Source organism: Mesoplodon mirus (genome assembly GCF_964341445.2).
Source record: "Mesoplodon mirus genome assembly, chromosome: 3".
NCBI classification, from domain to species: Eukaryota; Metazoa; Chordata; class Mammalia; order Artiodactyla; family Ziphiidae; genus Mesoplodon; species Mesoplodon mirus.
Window position 1 is genome coordinate 135,711,158 of NC_138978.1, and position 23,549 is coordinate 135,734,706.

Below are 23,549 nucleotides of genomic sequence, written 5' to 3' on the forward strand. Positions count from 1 at the left end.
ATGCATATGGAGTTTTTAACTTGACAATAGATATAATGTATTTATAACGGTATAGTCTGCCATGTTCATTTAAAGTTGTATCATTAGGCTTTTCCTAATTGCTACATACTAGTAGTTAAAGTTTAACATTGCCTGTTTCTTCTCAGGGTTTCCAGAAAGGAAGCAAAACCACAGACTTGTCAACTGGTAATGCTTTATACCTTCTTTATGATAGTAGATTCTGGACGGTTACTTTTAAGATTATATATGGTAATAATGTTTGGCTACATTTCCACTCTTTCTGATTTTAGATGTAAGCTATATTTTAGTAATATTGCTTAGTTTTAAGTGCAGATGTCTGTTAAGATGCCATTGTGATAACTAATATAGTATAGAGTATGAAACTGTCCTGAGAGAGTAGCCTGTTAGAACCTGTTAAGGAGGCTTACCAGAGGGCTCTTGGTGAATCCTAAGAGGGAATGTCATGTTTGCTTAACATAAAATAGAGTGCAAAATCATCAAAGGTCTTATTTCATTACCACGGACTCAGAAATAAAGTACACTTTTTTGTTGTAAGTTTTCCTGTTGCTCCTTTAAAGGTGCCAAGTGGCTGACACATAGGTTAGATCGCCTTATAACCTAAAGCTCCATGTGTTTAGTTTGCTGTCTTCCCACGTGGAACATTAGCAGTTCAAAGAAGAGGAAGAGCTTCTAGAATCATAGCTAGATTAGCTGTTTTAAACAAATTTGGTGCTAGGTTTGGTTGAATAGATAGGATTGCATATTTGCAGAAAAGCTAGTTTTTATTTAGAAAAGTCTGAACTTGGTTCCACTGTGGGCCTGATGATAGTCGTGGGGTAGCAACAAGAACAATATAATTTTTGTTTTTAAAATCCCCATTTTCCTTTTAGTCAGAGGGTTTAGATACTTCCAAGTTCTGAAAGTGAAGCATAGAGTGAACCAGAACAAGTTTCTGGTTACAACAGACTACTTGCCACGTTAAAGGATGTTTCCAAGGAAGATGAGGAGGAGGAAGAGGAAGAAGACAGTGTTACAGATGAGACAGAAATGAATCTTGAAGACGGCGATAGTGACATCGTTGTGGAGGAAGAGACGGCAGTAGAGTCTACTGACACGCGGAAGAGTAAGTGTCTTTGATGTGGGTTTATCATCTTTGCAGGGACCACAGACAGATTGCCCCAGGGGCAGGGTGCCTTGTACCATAGAGCTGGGTGAAAGCACATGGATTCAAAGCAGAGATTCTTAACATTGTTGGGCTCTGTGATATCTTCAAGAATCTGATGAAAACACAGGACCCTCTGGCCATAAAAATGCAGAAATGACGTTTTTGCTTATGATTTCCAGGATTTCATCAATCCTACTTCAAATTCCCCTGATTGAGAGGAAAGGGAACATAATTCTGTTTTTGTAATGGTCTCAATTTATGAAAGAGATGATTGTTCCTGCCTTAGAGGAACCAAGTTTAGTGGAAGATAGACATAAAATATACAAAACTTTTCAAGCATCAAATCTGAATGGAACCGATAAATATAAGGTGTTAAAGAGGTGCAAAGTGGTCACATGCTGCCAGGGTACATGAGGGGAGGCTTCAGAGAAGAGCTGGGATTGAAAGCTGAAAGGAACTCTGTCTCACTCGGACATCTAGGTGACTATTCTTTTAAAAATTATTATTAATTTATTTATTTTTGGCTGCATTGTGTCTTTGTTGCGGTGCGCCAGCTTCTCACTGTGGTGGCTTCTCTTGTTGTGGCGCACGAGCTTAGTTGCTCTGCGGCATGTGGGATCTTCCCAGACTAGGGCTTGAAACCACGTCCCCTGCATTAGCAGGCGAATTCTTAACCACTGTGCCACCAGGGAAGTCCCCATAGGTGACTTTTTAATTTAACTTTAAAATCAACTTTATTGAAGTATGAATTACATTCAACAAGGTGTACCCATTTTAAGTATGTAATTTGATGAGTTTTGACAGATGTGTCTGTCTATATTGTCATCGCCAAAGTCAAGATACAGAACACTTCCAATACCTGCAAAAAGTTCCTTCTTGTCCTTTTACAGTCAGTTTCCCAGGCCTGGCATCAGGCAACCACTGACATGCTTTCTTTCACTATGTATTAGTGTTTTCTCTTCTAGAAATTCATATGAATGGAAGCACACAATAAGTACCCTTTTGCATGTGGCTTCTTTGGCTCCTCATGTTGTTGTGACTCATCCGTGTAGTTCATATTAGTAATTCATTTCTTTTTATTACTGGAATAGTAGTCCATTGTCTGAATATATCTGGGGAACTTTTTATATTCTGTTATCTTAATGCCTATTTGCCTTACTGTATTTTTGTCTCTAAGGTGTCACACACCATTCTTAGTATTTTCATTCATCACTTGTACTCGGATAAAAAAATCGTTGCCTCAGACTTAGGGACTTTTTAAATTTTGTTGGTTTTCCATTTTTCTTTCATGTTTTAGGTTTTTAAAAATGAAAAGTTTGGTTTTTTAAATTATAAAAGTAATATATATTTACTGTAAAAATTTAAGAGGGTAATATAGTTAACGTATATCTCCTCCACCCTGGGATGAACACCTTTAACATTTTATAGAACCTTCCAGGCTACTTTTTTATGGATATATGAGTGAATATATATTTGTGTGTATGTGCATAATGGCCTCATACATTTCTGTAAGTTACTTTTTTCTTTAATGATATAACGTGTGTAACTGTGGGTTCACATTAGCTTAATCACATAGTATTCCATTGTAAATAATATGTGGTAATTTAATTAGTACCCCTTCGATAGAAATGACGAAATCATTTTTTCTAGTTATTTGTTATATCAACGCTGATTTGAACATCTTTACATGTACTAGGTCAGCAGTCAAGCTCAGTTTTGAAACTTATGTCTTCTACCTGAATTTGCTTAAAAGTAAATGATAGCCTAAGGAATTAGATTTCATTTGTCAACAGAAGTGTAATTATGAGTAGTAAATAATTTCACAAAATGTTTTATCAAAACTGCAGATGCGGCCTTACCTGCTGACCCTAAGGGAAAAGATGGGCACGGGCCACCTGGCACAGCAGAGGAATCCCCAAAGGAGTTTACAGATGCAAAACATGAGTCACTCTTCAGCCTAGAAACCAACTTTCTCGAAGAGGAAAGAGGAGGCAACTGTTCTCTGAAAGCATCACAAGGTCAGAGCACAGCTCATGTTGTTTGAATTCAGCTGGTGCTTAGTATGGGTGGTTGTGGTCTAATACCTGTTAAATCTCTTGTTATTGGAATGAGCAGTAATAGAAACAGATAGTTTAGCAGCTAGATGTAGAGCTGGAAAGAAATGCTTCTCCGAGATCTTTTGTGTTTTTCAGGGTTAGGCAGTGTTGCGAGTGGGCGCGGCTGTTCATGAGGACAAACAGTTGAACAATGATAGCACGGAAGGCCAGTTCCTCAAAGCTCACGATCCACAGCTGGGGTCAGGGGAAGACTTCTGATTTTTTTCCCCAAGCAGGGAAGGGAGAGAAAGAGGAGAAAAGTACTTTGCATTTTTCTCTCTATCCTTCACTTGCTCTTCCTTACTGGAGCAGTAATTTTACAGATTTGTGAGACCCGGCAGTGGCTAATCTGATTGGTCCTTATTACCAGGAAGCACCGCAGAAGCCAGAAAGCTCCACCCTGTCTCCCCAGTCTCTCTCTTTATTTTTGGCTGCATTGGGTCTTTGTGGCAGTGCGTGGGCTTCTCACGGTGGTGGCTTCTCTTGTTGTGGAGAGCAGGCTCTAGGCACGCGGGCTTCAGCAGTTGTGACATGCAGGCTCAGCAGTTGTGACACATGGGCTCAGTAGTTGTGGCTCGCTGGCTCTAGAGCTCAGGCTCTGTAGTTGTGGCGCATGGGCTTAGTTGCTCCGCGGCATTGGCAGGCGGATTCTTTTTTTTTTTTTTTTTTGCGGTACGCGGGCCTCCCACTGTTGTGGCCTCTCCCGTTGCAGAGCACAGGCTCTGGACACGCAGGCTCAGTGGCCATGGCTCACAGGCCCAGCCGCTCTGCGGCATGTGGGATCTTCCTGGACTGGGGCATGAACCCATGTCCCCTGCATCGGCAGGCGGACTCTCAACCACTGCGCCACCAGGGAAGCCCGGCAGGCGGATTCTGAACCACTGTGCCACTGGGGAAGTCCCCATAGGCGACTGTTTAATTTAACTTTAAAATCAACTTTATTGAGGTATGAATTACATTCAACAAGGTGTACCCATTTTAAGTATACAATTCGATAAGTTTTGACAAATGTGTATATTTATATTGTCATCGCCAAAGTCAAGATACAGAACACTGGGCCATGCCTCTGTCCCCATGACTGTTACTTAGACAAGCCTGTGGTAGGCTGAGGCAGGGCTCTGCTGTCTCTCAGGTCCTGTGTCTTAGCCTGTGCCTGGGTGGGCATGTCAGGTTGGTCTCATTCTGCGTCCTGACTGCCTTTTTTGGTCCCAGTGCCATTCTTCAACCAGCGGTGCCACTGAAGTTGAAATTTTAATCCTCATTTGGTTCTGTTAGCTATTCTAGACAAGAGGAAGAAGTAGCAGGTAGAATTTGGGCAAAAACCGCGTTCTGAACTCAAAAAAAGTTAAAAAAAAAACAAAAAAAACCCTGGAGGAAACATTAGGAGGCTTGACTATCCTAAAGTTTCTCTGGTTGTTTGGTCTGTACTGATATATTATCACCTAGAATTCTTATTTCCTATTGTTCACCTTTATCTTAGGTCTTAATATAAGGTGCACTGCATTTGAAGTTTTACTACCTGGGTCCCTGAATGGGTCATTTAACTTTGCTTCTTACGTGAGTGGGGCTGGAAGAGAAGGTTGGGTGGCCAGTGCAGAGCACTGACCCTGCCATTTTGATCATTTGTTCACCTCAGTTGAGTGTTGAGCATTTACATTTGTCTTCCAGTGCAGGTTAAATCAGACGTGGTACCTGCCCTCAGGGATCTTGCAGTCTAGTTAGGTGAGGTAGGACATGCACATATATGTGTTGGTGTGGATAACTGAGGGCAGGGTGGGGCGCTTGAGAGAAAGTGATGACTGTCTATAGGGGACCAGAGATGGCTTCTTTGGGGCCAGAACTGTGCCTGACACAGTAGGCTCTTGGGAAATAGTTATTTATTGTGAGTCAGGGGGTAACATTCAACGGATACTATTTGGATATATAGAAATGCGGTGAACAAGAGGATAGAATTTTCAGTTAAAGGAAGGAAAGCCACAGTGGCAGAAGAATTTGAGAGCCATGTAATTCAAAAATTACATTAGAGAGGTAGGTTAGAGGTGTATGTTGAATTTCAGTCCAAGAAGTTTCTTCAAAGGTTTTTGAGGTGGGGAATAATGTGATTAAAGAAATGCTTTAGGGAGATGAACCTGTCAGAAACTTTTAAGCTCTGGACTGGGATAAATGATGGGGAAAGTTGATGGGGAAAAAGATGAGTTAACATCATGAAAACAGGATGTCATTCACAGGGGAAGACTGGAAAATCCCTGTCATTTGCCCTAAGTGTTCTAATATTCTTTATTTCTGAATTAGATCCATTTGCACAACATGTAAACAAAGAACTGAAAGAAAAAGAAATCCAGGCTGTTGCCACAAATCCCAAAACTACCCACCAGCTAAAAGCAAGCAGTGGTCTTGGGTTTTAGTGGTCTCCCTGAATGTATGATACACACCCGTGGCAGATGGCTTGAGAGGGAGCAAGATAGAGGAAGACTGGAAGAGCCCAGTAAGGCACAGGCATAGCTAGAAAAGGCACTGGGAAGCTGGAAGGTGGGGACCAATAAGATAAGAATGCTTTGGAGACAGGTACACCAGGGTTTAGACCAACGTCTGCAAGGGGCTATCTCATGACCTAAGGCAAGTTAATCTACCTTTTTAATCTTCACTGTTCTCATCTGTTAGAGGGGGACAGTAATGCCTGCATCAAAATAAAGTAATTTAGTTTACTGGAAGACATGTACAAAGTGTTCAGTCAGACAGTAGCTACTGCTGTTCATTTGTTTGAAATATCTGAGATAAGTTCACACCTAAATTATTCAGTATGGAGCAGTTTTTGCTTCTTTTTTCGGTGATTTTTTTTTTCACCACTGATGCTATTCATAAGAATTGGTCATCCTTGTTTCATTGAAATTTTTATTGAGGTAATAATTATAGATGCAGTTGTAAGAAATCATACAAGGGTATCCCATGTGCCCTTTGCCCGGTTTCCCCCAATGGTAGCATCTTACAAAACTGTAGTACAATATCACAAGTAGGAAATTTCCACTGATACAACCTACCTGTCTTATTCAGATTTCCTCACTTTTGCTCCTGCTCCTTTGTGTTATTTAGTTCTATACTGTTTTATCACGTGTAGGTTGCCCTGGCCACCACCACAGTCAACATACAGAGCATTTCCAGCACCATCAAGATCCCTCCTCTTCCCTGGTGCCATTTTATAACCACACCCACCTCCCTTCCCCCATTCCTAACCCTTGGTAACCGCTAATCTGTTCTCCATTTCTATAATTTTGTTATTTCAAAAGCGTTATATAAATAAAATCATACAGGTTGGCTTTTTCTCACGCAGCATAATTCCTTGGAGGTTCATCCCAGTTGTTGGCATATATCAATAGTTAATTCTTTTTTATTGCAGAGGTCATCCTTTCTTTATTGCTAAGATCAGCAGTTTTGTTACAGTGCAAAAATTCCCAAACTGGTATTCCACAAAATACTATTCTTTTCAATTCTAATATATGTCTCCAAAAAAAAAAAAAAATCCAAAACAACAACAAAAACCTTGTTCCACGTCCAAGTAAATTTGGAAAACTCTGGGTCAAACGAAGTGGAACGGAGTCCTTGTTACAGGACTCAGCAGAACCTTTAGTGTCCGATCTGCTTGTGACTCTCCCTGAGGGGGATTAGGTTTTGTGGTGGTTACCGAAGTTATTTGACCGTTGGGCCCCCTTTTCTTTTGTCTAGAGTAAATTTTGACTTCCTACAGTGTGGTCCACAGGACAGTTTGTGACCCACTGATCTAGTGAAGAGCTCACAAGGTTTCTAAAGTCAGAAACCTTGGGCTCTAACCCTTAGCTCTGTTCTCCTCTGTTTGTCTGAATCCTATAACCTCTGAACCTCAGCATTTCCTAAACTGCAAGAAGAGCATTATAGTGTTTAGCTTGTAAGGTTGTTGTGAGGATAAAGTGAGAGGATCTGTAAGTTGTGAAAGGCCTTGGTAAATTATAAAGCATTATATGAATGTAAGGTACTATAATTCATTTCTAACTTAGTTCTTGATCATTTCTCCCACAGTGGCCCATCCTGGGCCAGCTTGTCTTTTCATCCAGGTTTCAACAGTTGGAAACCTTTAAACCCCCAAAGGACATTGACTTAAAGTCACTTCATCTCCAGAAGCCTCTGGAATCCACCTGGATCAAGACCAACAGCCAGTTCCCCTCTTGTCCCCCAAATTCAAGTAGCCCCTTCACACCCCTCCAGAAAGAGCTCTTCTTAATTATGAATTCTTACCGGGACCTGTTCTACCCAGAAAGGACTGCCCTGAAGAAAGGGGAAGAGATCCGCCACGTGTACTGCCTGCATGTGATAAATCACGTTCTCAAAGCCAATGCCCAGGTGCTTGCCAACAACAGCAGATGCCGAAGCCAGAAACTTGGGTTGGGTGATGATGATGACTTCAGGGACCAAGGGCTAACGAGGCCCAAGGTGAGTGGCAGCAGCAGAACTTTGCCCTCAAGGAGGCTGTAAGGCTCTAACATATGGGTCCTGGCACTTAGCAGGTTCTCAGATGGTTTAATGATTGGAATAATGAATGAGTCCAAGAATGAGCATATTAGATGGGCCAGGTAATGTCACGGCAGTGCTGCAGACAGCTCAGTGGACTGTCTCTAACAGCAGATCTAACTGGAAAGTGGAGTAGGAGGTACCTCCATGATAATTCTCTCCTTAAAGATAAACCCTGATCCTACATAAGTAACACTCCACTATAAATCTCTTCTTTGTGATTGTCAGAGCTGGATGGGACCTTAAGGAGCCTTTTATTCAATCCCTACATATTACACCTGTGGACAGAGACCCAGATTCGTAGAGGACCTTGCTAAAGAGAACCAGAGAAAAAGTAGCAGAGACAGGACTAGAACCAAGGATTCCCTTCACTAAGCCACATAAATATGTAGACCTTGGAAAACAAAATCCCTGTTTTTGCATTGTATCCTTATTACTGCTTAAAGTGATGATTACATTTATGTGGCTCATAAGCCTAAGCTCCAGTGGATTGGGAGCTTACGTCGTTGAATTCTGTCTACGTTTTTCATGATGTGCTGGAGCTAGATACTGTGCCACCCATACCCCCTTACCCTTTAGCCTCTGTGTCTATATTGAAGAAGCCTCATCTTCTTAGATTCTTCTCATTGGGCTTAATAGGATTTTAGGATTTTGATACTGATATGGCTCTTAGAGATTTCTTAGTCCAACCCTCTTGTTTGATAGTTGGGGAAACCAAAGCCTAGACACTTACTTAGTGTGACAGCCGGGACAGTAACTTGGCCCTCTTCAAAACTGATCCATCATCCCTGCACTGTACCAAACTGAATCACTACACCCCTCTGGCTGTGCTGGTTGCCTTTCTGAGAAACTATCTCAGAATCTTGAACATCAGGATAATAAGATTATCTGTTTCCATTTAGAATTGCAAAATAGAATATGAGGTAGATTACCCATGAGTCACATTCAGAATTTGGTGAATTGTCTGATCTGACTGGGGTTATATCCATTGATTGTATTGTTTACACAAGGGTAGTTAGAAGGTAATCATTTGTTAAGCATCTTCTGTTTTTTTTTCCTCAACAGTTAAAATTGAGCACTTTTGGAAATGTTTGGAAAACTGAATCCTATATTTCCCATTGAAATATCATCTTATTTCAGAAATCCTTTATCATCATTTCTGAAAAATGTACTAGGAAATGTACTAGAAAAGTAATGATGCTTTAGTCCTTTCCTTACTAACTTTATTCTCTACTTAATACATCTAATTCATTTGTTCAGCATATTCCTTGGGTCTTACGGATCAAAATACTGAACTAAGTTCTGTGGGAGACAGAAATGAGTAACATTTCTTGTCCTCAAAGAGCTTTGTGTGTTTATGCCCTTGGGTTTTTGCTAATGGACACCTCTGTTAACGGCATTGACTTACCTCAAAGAGTATTTCTGGGCTTCCCTGGTGGCGCAGTGGTTGAGAGTCCGCCTGCCGATGCAGGGGACACGGGTTCGTGCCCCAGTCCAGGAAGATCCCACATGCCGCGGAGCGGCTGGGCCCGTGAGCCATGGCCGCTGAGCCTGCGCGTCCGGAGCCTGTGCTCCGCAGCGGGAGAGGCCACAACAGTGAGAGGCCCGCGTACCGCAAAAAAAAAAAAAAATAAATAAAATTTCTACATTCTGCTTAAGAATTAACCCCACCCCCACCCCAAGGAGCCATGAGATTGAAGTCCATAGGACATGGTGCTGTGGTTCGGAAAGATGCTCAGCCTTCAGTACTGAGCCAGGTCCTATGTAAAGGGGGTGACACGGATGTGGTCCTTGGCCAGGGGCTGTGGAACGGAGGGCTCCTTAGGTCCCCAGCAGGCTCACCTCGAGCTGTCCTTCCTTCCCCTTGCCCCTCCAAGGCTGCCCATCACTCCCTCCACAGGTGCCGATAGTGGTGCCATTCCGGGAAGCTGCTTTGCGGGTGGTACAGCTCTTCATCTGTCTTCTTGAGGGCGACAGCAAGAAGAAAATAATTGTAAGCAACAAAAAGAGGTTTAATGGAGAGTATGGCTCAGATCCCAAGGAGAGACCACCCAACCTGAAGAGGCCTGAGGATTATGAAGCTGTATTTGTCGGCAACATCGATGACCACTTCAGGACTGGTAATTCCTCCTTGTCAAAACTGAGACCCTGAGGGACCTGAGGTGTGAGGTGCACATAGCTGGAAGCTAGAAGCCTGGAATTAGGCATTCTTTCAGAGGGTCACTGTCTCAGCCTCCTAGCAGAACCAGGACACATTTGAGACCACTCGTCTGCCAGGGGAGAGTCTTGCCTTGGCTAATGGGGTACATACTTGGCTAATGGGATGGAGTGTCTGTGAAGGCATGTATGAAAGGCACCTGCATGTTTATAACAAATGTCTCAGCATGCCTATAGCTGGTAGCTCACAGTCAATGCTACAGGGCTTCTTGGGGGAGTTGGAGCTGATGGGGCTGGGTGGGTCAGTCTGGGGAAGATGAATAAACTAGAGCATCTGTACGTAATGGACTTCCCTCCTGCCTGCCATGTGGAGTGCCCACACCTGAATTATCTCCACTCTGGACTTACTGACTCCCACCCAGCTTTGCACATTTTTGCTTGTTTGTCATTCAGCTCCCATGTACTTGGTTGCTTGTTCATTGAAAAAGTTCCTGGAAAATATTTATTAGTCACGTATGCCCATTTACCACTTATTAAGCATCTACTATGTGCCAGGCACTGTTAAGCTGGAGATATGGAATTAAAAGTTACTGTTAAGCAAGTCCAGCCTTAAGACAAATCAGACAGTATGGGATGAGATGTGTTACGGTTAGAGGATAGTGGGTGTTCTAGTTAAAGTATTTAAAGCAAATATCCTTACTCAAAATGGGCTCAGGACTGTTAGGGAAGGCCTTCTGTTGGAGGTACCATCCATACTATGTTGAAACCTGAGTCAGATTTAGCCAGGTACAAAGTAGAGCGATGAGAGTGGAAGAAAAAGTTTCAGACAGGAAATGGCAAGTGTGGAGGCATCAGGGTGAATAAACCGGCAAGACTTAGGATTCAGAGGCTTTAGCATGGCCGGAGTGTGCAGTGCAAGGGGATTAGAGCTTACAGTTAGTTTTAAACATATGCAGGCGGCCAACAAGGAGCTGATAAATCAGTCTTTTGTTTAATTGATATATAATTGACATATTAGTTTCAGGTGTACAACATAGTGATTCAATGTCTATATACCTTACAAACTTATCACAACAATAAGTAAAGTTACCGTTTGTCACCATACAAAGTTAATGCAATATTATTGACTATATTCCCCATGGCATACATTGGATCCCTGTGACCTGTTCACTTTATAACTGGAAGTTTTATACCTCCTGATCTCCCCCATCCATTTTGCCCACCCTCCAACCCCGCCCTCCCTGCTGGCAACCACCAGTCTGTTCTCTGTATCTATCTGTCTGGTTTTTTGTTTTTGAGATTCCACATATAAGTGAAGTCACATGCTGTTGATATTTGTCTTTGTCTGACTTATTTCACTTACTGTGATACCCTCAAGGTCTATCCTTGTTGTCGCAGATGGCAAGATTTCATTCATCTATGGCTGAGTAATATTCCATTGTGTGTGTGTGTGTGTGTGTGTGTGTGTGTGTGTGTGTGTGTGTGTACACACCGCATCTTTATCCATTTGTCATCTGTGGACACTTAGGCTGCTTCCATATTCCATATTTTGGCTATTATAAATGTTGCATTGAACGTAGGAGTGCATATATCTTTTTGAATTAGTGGGTTTTTTTCTTTGGATAAACACCCAGAAGTTGAGTTGCTCAATTGTATGGTGATTCTATTTTTAATTTTTGAAGAACATCCATACTGTTTTCCATAGTGGCCACACCAATTTACATTTCCACTAACAATGCACAAGGGTTCCCTTTTCTCCACATCTTTGCCAGCATTTGTTATTTCTTGTCTTTTGGATAAGACCTATTCTGACAGGTTTGAGGTGATATCTCATTGTGGTTTTTTTTCTCTCTGTGCTTTGGTTAATAGCAACTTATAATACATGGTGGCTGTAAGAATTTATAACTCCAAAATCACAGCCTATCATTTTATATTATTTCATTTTGATCACAGCACTTACTAGCCACCTGATACATTCTTCTTTTTTTTTTTTTAATTGGAGTAGGTATAGTTGATTTACAATGTTGTGCTCATTTCTGCTGTACGGCAGTGACTCAGTTATACACATATATACATCCTTTTTTATATTCTTTTGCATTATGGCATATCCCAGGAGATTGGATATAGTTCCCTGTGCTATACAGTAGGACCTTGTTGTTTACCCATTCTAAAGGTAATAGTTTGCATCAACTAACCCCAGACTCTCAGTCCATCCCTTTCCCCACCCCTGACCTTGGCAACCACAGGTCTGTGAGTCTGTTTCTGTTTTGTAGATAGGTTCATTTGTGCCATATTTTAGATTTCATATATACGTGATATCATATGGTATTTGTCTTTCTCTTTGACAGACTCCTCTTAGTATGATAATCTGTAGTTGCATCCATGTTGCTGCCAAATGGCATTATTTTGTTCATGTTTATGACTGAGTAGTATTCCATTGTATATATGTATCACATCTTTATCCATTCATCTGTCAATGGACATTTAGGTTGTTTCCATGTCTTGGCTATTGTGAATAGTGCTGCTGTGAACATAGGGGTGCATGTATCTTTTTGAATTATAGTTTTGTCCAGATATATGCCCAGGAGTGGGATTGCTGGATCATATGGTAATTATATTTTTAGTTTTCCAAGGAAACTCCATACTGTTTTCCATAGTGACTGCACCAACTTACATTCCCACCAACAGCGTAGGAGGGTTCCCTTCTCTCCACACCCTCTCCAGCATTTGTTATTTGTAGACATTTTAATGATGGCCATTCTGACCAGTGTGAGATGGTACCTCATTGTAGTTTTGATTTCTCATTGTGATTTTGATTTGCATTTTCCTGATGAGTGATGTTGAGCATCTCTACATTTGACTGTTGGCTATCAGTACGACTTCTTTGGAAAAATGTTTATTCAGGTCCTCTGCTTTTTTTTTTTTTTTTTTTTTCTGTACGTGGGCCTCTCACTGTTGTGGCCTCTCCCGTTGCGGAGCACAGGCTCCGGACGCGCAGGCTCAGCGGCCATGGCTCATGTGCCCAGCCACTCCACGGCATGTGGGATCCCCCCGGACCGGGGCACGACCCCGTGTCTCCTGCATCGGCAGGTGGATTCTCAACCACTGCGCCACCAGGGAAGCCCCCTCTGCTATTTTTTAATTGGATTGTTTGGGGGGTTTTTTTTGCGTTTTTTTTTTTTTTTTTTGCAGTACGCGGGCCTCTCACTGTTTTGGCCTCTCCCATTGCGGAGCGCAGGCTCCGGACGCGCAGGCTCAGCGGCCACGGCTCACGGGCCTAGCCGCTCCGTGGCACGTGGGATCTTTCCGGACCAGGGCACGAACCCATATCCCCTGCATCGGCAGGCGGACTCTCAACCACTGTGCCACCAGGGAAGCCCCGTTTGGGGTTTTTTGATAATGAGTTACATGAGTTCTTTATATATCTTGGATCTTAACCCCTTACTAGATTTGCAAATATCCTCTCCCATTCAGTAGATTGCCTTTTTGTTTCATTGATGGTTTCCATCGCTGTGCACAAGCTTTTTAGTTTGATGTAGTCCCATTTGTTTATTTTTGGTTTCATTGCCCTTGCCTGTGGAGTCAGATCCAAAAAAATATTGCTAAGACTGTTGTCAGGGAAGTTACTGCCTATGTTTTCTTCTGGGAGTTCTGTGGTTTTCAGGTCTTATGTTCAAGTCTTTAATCCATTTTGAGTTGATTTTTGTAGATGGTGTAAGCTAGTGGTCCAGTTTCATTCTTTTGCATGTAGCTGTCTAGTTTTCCCATCACCATTTGTTGATGAGACTGTCTTTTCTGCATTGTATATTCTTGTCTCCTTTGTCATAGATTGTGACCATATAAATATGGATTTATTTCTGGGCTCTCTGTTCTGTTGATCTGTGTCTGTTTTTGTGCTATTACCGTACAATTTTGATTACTGTAGACTTGTAGTGTAGTTTAAAATCAGGGAGTGTTATACCTTCAGCTTTGTTCTTCTTTCTCATAATCAGTTTGGCTATTCAGGATCCTTTGCAACTCTGTACAAATTTTAGGATTACTCTAGTTTTATGAAAAATGTCATGGGTACTTTGATAAGGATTGCATTAAATCTGTAGATTTCTTTGGGTAGTATGGACTTTGTTTTTGAATTTTATTTATTTCTTTATACAGCAGGTTCTTATTAGTTATCCATTTAATACATATTAGTATATACATGTCAGTCCCAATCTCCCAATTCATCACACCCCCACCCCCACCCCCACTTTCCCCCCTTGGTGTCCAGTATGGACATTTTAACAGTACTAAGTCTTCCCATCTATGAGCATGGTGTATTTTTTCATGTTTCTGTCATCTTTAGTTTCTTTCATCAATACCTTGTAGTTTTCCAAGTACAAGTTTTTTACCTTCTTGGTTAGATTTTTTTCTAGGTAGTTTATTCTTTTTGATGCTATTGTAAATGGATTGTTTTCTTAATTTCTCTTTCTAATAGTTCATTATTAATGTATATAAACACAACAGATTTTTGTTAATTTTGTATCCTGCAACATTACTAAATTTATTTATTAGTTCTGACAGTTTTTTGGTGGAGTCTTTAGGGTGTTCTCCATAAAGTATCATGTCATCTGCAAATAGTCAGTTTTACTTCCTCCTTTCCAATTTGGGTATCTTTTATTTCTTTTTCTTGCCTAGTTGCTGTGGCTAGGATTTCCAATACTATGTTGAATAAAAGTGGCAGAAGTGTGCATCCTTGTCTTGTTCCTGATTTTAGAGGAAATGCTTTCAGCTTTTCACCACTGAATATGATGTTAGCTGTGGGTTTATCGTATATGCCTTTGTTATGTTGAGATACGTTCCCTCTATACCCACTTTGTCAACCCATCCTTGCATCCCTGGAATAAATTCTACTTGATTATAGTGTATGGTCCTTTTAATGTATTGTTGGATTCAGTTTGCTAATAATTTGTCAAGGATTTTTGCATCTGTGTTTATCAGGCATAGTAGCCTGTACATTTCTTTTTTTGTGGTGTTTCAGTATCAGGGTTATGCTGGCCTCATAAAATGAGTTTGGAAGTGTTTCCGCCTCTTCAGTTTTTTGAAATATGTTTGAGAAGGATAGGTATTAAATCTTCTTTAAGTATTTCATAGAATTTACCATGAAGCTCTCTGGTCCTGGTCTTTTGTTTTTGGGGAGCTTTTTGATTACTGATTCAATCACATTACTAGTAATTGATCTATTCACATTTTTTCTTCATGATTCAGTTTTAGAAGATTGTGTGTTTCTAGGAATTTATGTATTTCTTCTAGGTTATCTGACTTGTTGGTGTATAATTGTTCGTAGTAGTCTCTTACGATACTTTGTATTTCTGTAGTGTCAGTTATAGCTTCTCTTTCATTTCTGATTTGGGCCCCTTCTCTTTTTTTCTTATTGAGTCTGACTAAAGGTTTGTTAATTTTGTTTATCTTTTCACAGAACCAGCTCTTAGTTTCATTGATCTTTTTTTTTTTTGTCTCCATTTCATTTATTCAGTATTTCTCATCTGACTTCTATTATTTCCTTCCTTCTTTGTTGGAAGTTTTTTCCTTTCAGCATATTTGAACATATCATGCCATCTCCTTCTGGACCACAAAGTTTCTGATGAAAAATCAGCTGATATTCTTATGGGGATTCCCTTGTCTGTAATTAGTTGTTTTTCTCTTGCTGCTTAAGATTCCCTCTTTACCTTTGACTTTTAACATATTAATTATAATGTGTCTTGGTATGAATCTCCTTGGGCTCATTTTGTTTGGGACTCTTGGTTCTTGCTGGACCTGAATGTCTGTTTCCTTCACCAGGTTAGGGACATTTTTAGCCATTATTTCTTCAGATAAGTTTTCTGCCCCTTTCTTTCTCTGTCCTCCTTCTGGGACCCCTATAATGTGGGTGTTAGTGCCCCTTTCTCTCTCTTCTTCTGCGACCCCTTAACACCGATGATAGTACACTTGATGTTGTCCCACAGTTCCCTTAAACTGTCCTCATATTTTAAAAATATTTTTTCTCTTTGCTGTTCTGTTGGGGTGATTTCTGCTACCTTGTCTGCCAGGTCACTGATCTGTTCTTTTCTACCATCTAGTCTGCTGTTGATTCCCTCTAGTGTATTTTTCAGTTCAATTATTATAATCTTCAGCTGTGTGAGCTCTGTTTAGAACTTTCTTATATTCTGTCTCTTTCTTGAGTTTCTCACTGTGTTCGTTCATTCATCTCCCAAGTTTGGTGAGCATCTTTAGGACTATGACTTTGAATTCTTTATTGGATAAATCACTTGCATCTGTTTCATTAAATATTTTTTCTGGGGTTTTATCTTGTTCCTTCATTTGGAACATGTTCCTCTGCTTCCTCATTTTGCTTGACTCTCCGTCTTTGTTTCTGTGTATTATGCAAAACAGTTACTGCCCCGTCTTGAAGGAGTGGCCCTGTGTGGGAGATGAACTGTATTTTTAACTTTTTCCTAGTTCTTGGTCATCTTATAAACTCTCTCTGTTTGTTTCACTCCCATGGAGTCTAGAAATGCAGTCCCACCCCCATCTGCCTGAGCCTGGTGCTCAAGGAGTGTCCCCTGTGTGGGCTACATGTGATTGTTGCCTCAGGTCGTGTCCCGCGAGTGGCATGAGATGGGGTAGGCGTGGCTGCTCGTTGTCCATGTTTGTCAGTGCTGCACACAGGCAGTGCAGGGCCGTGGGGTAGGGGGTACTCACCCACCACCACTGTTAGCAACTTAAGAGTGAGAGTGCAAAAAAGTGGCACCCACCAGTGCCATCAAGGTAGAGGGAATTTGTAAAAATGGCATCTGCCAGCATTCTGTCCCCAGAGAGAGTCCCAGCCAACTTCTGCCCCTCTGGTAGATGCTTTAAGATTAGCAAGTGAATCTCCTTCACATATGATCTGGGCTCTTTAAAGACTGCTACTTGTTGCTTAGGAAAGAGATGTGGGCAGGATATATAAATTTTTGTGATGATAATGTTAAAGCCATAATTAGTGAATATATTTATCCAAAGCTTTATGTAGAGTGAAAGAGAACTTGTGGGTGAATCCAGGGATTTGTTGAAGAGCTCTTTGAATATGGAAAAATAGATAAGGACCAGGTCAGTAATAGAAGTAAGTGTTAAAGTGACAGAAACCACCAGTAAGGAAAAGAACATTTCAAGGAGGGTGTGCTTATGCATTCGTGACAAGAAACACTAAAGTGCCATTGAATTGGTAACTGAGAGCTGTTGGTGACCTTGGCAAGAGTCATTTCAGTGGTGTCCTGAGACTCAGAGGCAGATTGCAGTACATTAAGGAGTGAGTGGGAGATTTTAAAGTAGAGATAATTTTTTGGAAGGTTTGCCAGTGAAGGAAAAGAAGAGGGTGGGAGCTAGAAGGGACCGTAGATGCAAAGGAGGGATGACGATGATGATTTTAATAATTAAAGCAGTTGGAGCACAATTACATGCAAAGGGGAAGATGTGGAAGGTACAAGGGGAGGCTGCAGTTGGAGAGGGTGGAAGCTAATGGCTTGGTGGTGACTCATGAACTGATGTGTGCTTGGCTGTTTTGTGTATAGGGGTGGCAATACTGCAGAGAAGCATCCGACTTTATGCCCCCTTCTATTCGTCAGACATCCTCATTGCCTCCCCTCTGGGCTTGAGGACCATCATTGGTGGAGAAGGAGAGAAGAAGAGAGATTTTGACTTTCTGTCTTGTATTAAGCTTCTCATCATTGATCAAGCTGACATTTACCTGATGCAGAACTGGGAGCATGTCTTGGTAATGCTGGTCATTAACATTTAGAGACAAGAAGCTCAGTGGTTTGAGTCTGAAATGGTTATTAAAGTCCAGATTAAAACTCAGCTTGGAAATGGAAATATTCCACATTTTCCAATTTGAAAACGGGAAATGTTGTCCCCTCTTCTACCCACAAGTTGGTCAGTAAAGTATCCAGAAAGATAAAAATTCTTGTCAACATTTTCAAATCTCCAGAAAAGATTTCTTCCCCTTAAAAGTTGCTTCTAGTAATAGACCAGTTTAGTGTGGTTGGTTGGTTGGTTGGTTGGTTGGTTGGTTGGTTGGTTGATTGATTGAAATCCCTCCTCACCAGGAATGTTTTTATCTAAAATAGTTCCTCCTATTTATGCTCGTTCTCTTTTGTTTGGTCTTCAGTGGAGATGGGAAAACATTGCTCATGATTTCTTAATTTGTGATGTTTTACAGAGAAACGTAAGATGTTTTTGTCCCCCTACTGTAATTTGTACTATAATTTTTTTTCTCCCTCTCAACATACTCTGCAATGTTTTGGGGTTTAGGATTGTGCTTTGGAACAATCCTCATCACAGAACTATAGGTTTATTTTTATAAGGCATGTGAGAATTTACCTTTTCTACAACCCCAGGACTTGGAGTAAGTTTGGGACAGATAAAGGGGAGTACTTATTTATAAAGTAGGGAATAAACTTATAGTACTTGTGACCCTTCAATATACATTACAAGGTAAAAATATGATTAAAATAGAACAGGCATGTCGATGGTTGAGTCATCTTTATTTTGAGCAAAAGGCACATGTAGTCACTCCGGGAATTTTCTAACGTTTTGGGAGCCAAGTCATGGAAGGACAGCAGCTCTGTTTTCCGTGTCATTTCCCTTCTTGTCCAAGTCTGGAACTGAGTTGCTTATAGAGTGACCAGAGTGGCATTTCAGAATTTCCTTTAAAAGAAATATTCTGTATAGGTAGCATCTTGATCCTTTTTGAGAGATCCACAAGGTGGCCAGTTTGAGCTTTTCTTCTTGTTCGCTTGACTATGGGCAAGTCACTCACCCATCTGAGCCTGTTTTCTTGTTGTAATTTGGGAGATGATAGTATCTACTTCATGGGGTTAAATAAGATGATGGGCTTATAGAAAGGTTAGCAACGCCCAACAGGTAAGTGTTCAATAAGTATTAATGGAGTATTACTTCTGCTCAAAGCATTTGATGAACCACATGAACCTACTGCCCTTGGACTCACATGGGGTGGACTTTTCTCGAGTGCGCATGTGGAACCTCAATAATTGGTCCAAGTACTATCGTCAGACGCTGCTGTTTGGGGCCCTGCAGGATGCCCAGATCAACTCTGTGTTCAACAAGTACTGCGTCAATGTGCAAGGCCAGGTGGGTTCTCTCCTTCTTTCTCTGAATTTTCATGAAGTATTGTGTATTGTTTGGGTCATGAGGCAGAAGGAGAGGACAGCATTTGGTCAACAATGGGGATAGCTCACTTCCTAATGTTCTCACTGACTCCTGGCAGGTGGCTGTGAGGAACGTCCCGATGACAGGCTGCATCAGTCATGTCCTGGTGCAGCTCCCACATGTCTTCCAGAGGATGGAACCTGAAAACCTAGCTTCAGTGATTGATGCCAGGTACCCTCCCCTGTCCCATTGGATCCCTGGGGGTCACAGAGAGGGATTTTACTTGGGCATTCAAATTTAGAATTGTATTCCACGTTGGCTTTCTTAGTTACCATTTACGAAATGAAATGAGATAATTGAATCCAATCATGCCATTGACAGAGGAGGACACTGAAGGCCAGAGAAATGGTGTGTTGTCCTAGTTCCAATAGTGTCAGGGTTAGTAAATCAAGGGTACTTTCCCCTAGACTGTGGCATTTTTAAATTACATTAATTTTTTAATGCCTCATGTCAACAACTTAATTCTAAGCCCTTCAGGGCAAGAACTGTTTTTCTAATTCTCTATGTAATTTCCCCGTCTTCTCATTGTGTTTAGTCAGGGGACCCATGGTAGCAGAATGGTGCTTAACACATGGTAGGTGTTCAGTAATTATTTGTTGACTGACTGATTGACAACTGAATGAATGAATGAATGATACAGTTACGTACTTCCTAGAATAATTCTCTGGGATATACCAGCATCACATCTATCCTTTATGATGAATAGTGTTGGCACTTACTTTTTGATGCGCTTAACAAGTTTTATCCCTATATAATCTCTTTGCAATGAGGTAGGCCAAATTGGCCTCTTAGGGGAGGTAGAAGGAGATTGTGACTTGCCCAGGGTCATGCAGTTGGCAGTGACACTATGGCTCACCTCTAGACCACTGACTCTCTGCCCTTTGCCTTTCCAAATCAGGTTTAACTTTTTCGTCAACAAGATTTTGCCTCAGTATCGTGATGCAGTCACGTCTCACACGCTTATCTATGTCCCCTCCTACTTTGACTTTGTGCGTCTCCGAAATTACTTCAAGGAGGAGGAACTGAACTTCACTCATATCTGCGAGTACACCCAGAAGTCTGGTGTCTCCAGGGCCAGACACTTCTTCCTTCAAGGAGAGAAGCAGTTCCTGCTCCTCACAGAGCACTTCCATTTCTACAAAAGGTAAAGTAGGGCCAGGTTTCAAGTGTCCTCTCTGGAGGGTCTGCTTCCAAGTGCATGGTGGGCTTTGCTGTGTTATAAGGTCCTCCCTTGCTTCACCTCCTGCAGACAAGCCAGAGTCTGGGGGGCTGGACAGACTTTTCTTGATTGGTTGGTTGGTTTTCTTTCAAAATGGGCATTGTTGGAAAAGGTGGTAGAAACGAATGAGTGACTACAGCATAACCTGTATACAGATCTGGAGTGGGTCCATACTTAGGGTACCTCCTGTAGCTGTGGGTATACCCCTCAAGAAGGATATTACAGAGTTGAGCAGCTCTCAACTGAATACAGGAAAGGGAGGAACCTGTCGTAGAAGCACAGATGAAACACCTGGGGACTGTGTGGTCTGTGGAGATGGAAGTTGAGTACAGGGTCAGTGTTCAGAAAGCTCTCATTTGTCCTGAGGCAGTGCACACACACTTCTGCACCAAGGAGAACCAGGACTAAGGGGCTCCTTGAAGTTTAGGAGAAGCAAAAGGTGAGGGGCTTAGAGGTGACTATTTAAGGGCTTCAGGGTTTGCTTCTTGCTGGCATCATTATTTGCTTTGTTCCAGTGAGTTGTTGTTTTCATTCATGTTGGAAATGGTATTTTGGGGGAGTTTGCACTCAGCAGGTCTAAAGAGCCCTTAGTTTTCCAAAAGCTTGATACATCAAAGCAAGTCCTTTAAATGAAGTGGATGGATTGGAAAACTTCCCAGCGTGATTGTCTGTAGCAAGAGTGAGCTAAGCTGGGATGAGGACTGCTCTCAAGTAGCAGCTTTTCAAGGAGAGGGCATGATGTCAAAGGAGCCCTTTCTCTTAAGTAGGCAGGACAGTCTTCTGTCTTACACTGTTCATTTATTGACCAAACTGTTTTGTCCCCAAAGTCACTATAAAGACAAACCGAACACGGGCCATTAGCTTTGTACCCTGGACCAGGTTAGTGGGTGTTTAAGTTGAATGGAGATAACCTGCAACTGCCAATTATCTCAAGGTTCCCAGCTATAGATTTTTTTGCTTGAGAGGTCACCAAGGTGATGATGGGTATTTTGATCTGCAGTGTCTTTGTGATTTGATTTTTTCATTTGACCTTGGGAAAAGTACATGTATTTTACACTTTAGTATCCAGCTTTAAAATTCTGTATTTATATTCTCTATGGAAGTAGGCCGTGTTAGACATATTGCAGTTCATTTGTGAGCTAGCAAAAAACTTTCATCCTGAGGATTTGTTTTCTTTGGGGAGATGAAACCAGTAGAATCTTAGGATGGGATGGGCATTTGGTCATGATGGCCCTCCTGAGGGGAGGACAGTTCACAGTTCTTTCTCTGAGCATTATCAGTGGGTTAGCACAGGAAGGATTCTTAAGCAGGGGGCAATCAGAAACTCTGGAGGTAGGATTTCTGGAGGTGGGAAACGCTAGTGGGGTGTTTCTGAGTGCTCCCTGCCCCAGGGAGAACCCCAGTTATAGAAGTAACAGACCTCGTCTTTATAGACTGTATGCAGGAGCCAGCCTTGCAAGTCAGTTGTGGTTGCCTCATTTATCTTTAACAGTTGTCAGGTAACATAGACATCGGGAATGTCCTTAGTTTTGGGTCCTGTCACAGTGTTACGCCATATTTGTAGGGGTCACCGAAGACCCAAAGCACATACAGGAGAGGAGGAAGGCAGGGGAAGAGGTGCAGAAGACCATGGGAATTGTTACTAACTGCCCCTCTGAAGAGGTTCTGGTCACGTGCTCTTATTTCCAGGAGATGCCTAGTCTCTACTGTGCACGAATTGGTCCTAAGAGAGATTTTCTTGGGTTTTAAATATAATACCTATTGGAATTGGTTTTGTTGTTTTATTTTGCTTTAAAAATACTCTCATTATAAGAGTATTACACAATTATTGTAGAGAACCTAGAAAATCTAGGTTAAAAAAATGGGATCACCTATCATCTTACTGATATAAATACCCATTTTGGTGTATTTCTTTCCTGTCTCTTTGATGTAAAAAACATGTGCACGTGCACACACACACAGACACAGGCATTTTAAAAAGGACACCAACATTGGGATCACAGTGTACACATTTGGATTTTTCTTTCTTTTATCTTGAATGTTTTATGTGCTTATTGAAAAAAAGCTTAAATAAGTTAGCATTTTGGTATATACTTGTATGTTATGGATGTATTTTTAAGTTAATATATATATAGTTCTACTATATCCTGCCCCCGCTCCAACTTTTTATTTGGGAAGATTTCATTTCAAAAGACATTGTAAGACTATCCCAGTGAACATCTCTAACTCCTTCCACTTAGGCTTCACCAGCTGTTAGCATTTTGCCACATTCTCATGCACCCACATTCTCTGTCTCTCCTTCTCTCTTTCCACTCACATCTCTTATTTTTTCTTCCTGAACCATTTGAGAGTAAATTATGGGAGGCTTCGTGACACTTAACTCCTCAACCTTTCAGCCTGTAGAGCTTAAAAACAACATTCTTTTATCTAACCACAACACCATTAACATACCACTTGACATTACTGCAGTAATACCATCTAATATTTAGTCTGTATGCAAATTTTCCTAGTTGTTCCCAAAATGACTATTACAGCTGCTTCTCACCACCCACCCCCCGCTCCAATCCAGGATTTAGTTAAGAATCCTACGTTGCATTTGCGTGACATGTTTCTTTAGTCTATTTTAGCAGTTCTCAAGCAGGAGCAGTTTTGCTCCCCAAGGGACATTTGGAAATATCTGGAGACATTTTTGGTTGGTACAGTTGGAGGGTTACTCTAGTGGTCTAGTGGTTCAAGCGGGTCAAGGCCTGGGTGCTGCTAGACGTCCTACAGTGCACAGGACAGCCCTTACACCAAAGAATTACCTGGCTTAAAATGGCAGTAGTGCCAGGGTTAAGAAACCCTGATCTAGAATAATTCTCTGCCTTTGTTTCTTGCTGTGATACTGATATGTTTTGAAGAGTCCAGTCCAGTTTCCTGTAGAATGTCTCACATCTGGATTTGGCTGTTTTCTTATTATTTAGATCAGTGTTCCCAAACTTTGCTACATATTAGAATCCCCTTGGGGAGCTTTTAAAAATCTGAATGCCCTGGTCATACCCCAGTATCAATTAAATCATGGTGTTTGGGGATGGGGACCAATTACAGGTATTTTTAAAAAACAAATAGGTGATTCAGTGAGCATTAGAGTTCGGGGACCAAAGATTTAAACATT

The 23,549-nt window shown here is 41.4% G+C and overlaps 3 pseudogenes across 3 annotated transcripts in view; 1 reads left to right on the forward strand and 2 right to left on the reverse strand.

The window, feature by feature from the left end:
• LOC309799247 (centrosomal protein of 78 kDa-like) overlaps nt 1–23,549 on the reverse strand; it is a 780,309-nt pseudogene that overhangs the window by 665,936 nt on the left and 90,824 nt on the right. The gene's annotated exons all lie outside the window — the stretch shown is intronic.
• The window catches only part of LOC309800867 (centrosomal protein of 78 kDa-like), a 720,575-nt pseudogene that overhangs the window by 643,223 nt on the left and 53,803 nt on the right, over nt 1–23,549 (reverse strand). The gene's annotated exons all lie outside the window — the stretch shown is intronic.
• Nucleotides 1–23,549, forward strand: part of LOC309799857 (U3 small nucleolar RNA-associated protein 25 homolog) — a 29,287-nt pseudogene that overhangs the window by 1,218 nt on the left and 4,520 nt on the right. The window contains exons 2-11 of the transcript in view: nt 147–186; nt 891–1,123; nt 3,013–3,183; nt 5,554–5,642; nt 7,312–7,722; nt 9,701–9,920; nt 17,520–17,722; nt 18,916–19,098; nt 19,235–19,347; nt 20,075–20,320. The product of the transcript in view is annotated as a U3 small nucleolar RNA-associated protein 25 homolog (transcript). The remainder of the gene's footprint in view (nt 1–146; nt 187–890; nt 1,124–3,012; nt 3,184–5,553; nt 5,643–7,311; nt 7,723–9,700; nt 9,921–17,519; nt 17,723–18,915; nt 19,099–19,234; nt 19,348–20,074; nt 20,321–23,549) is intronic.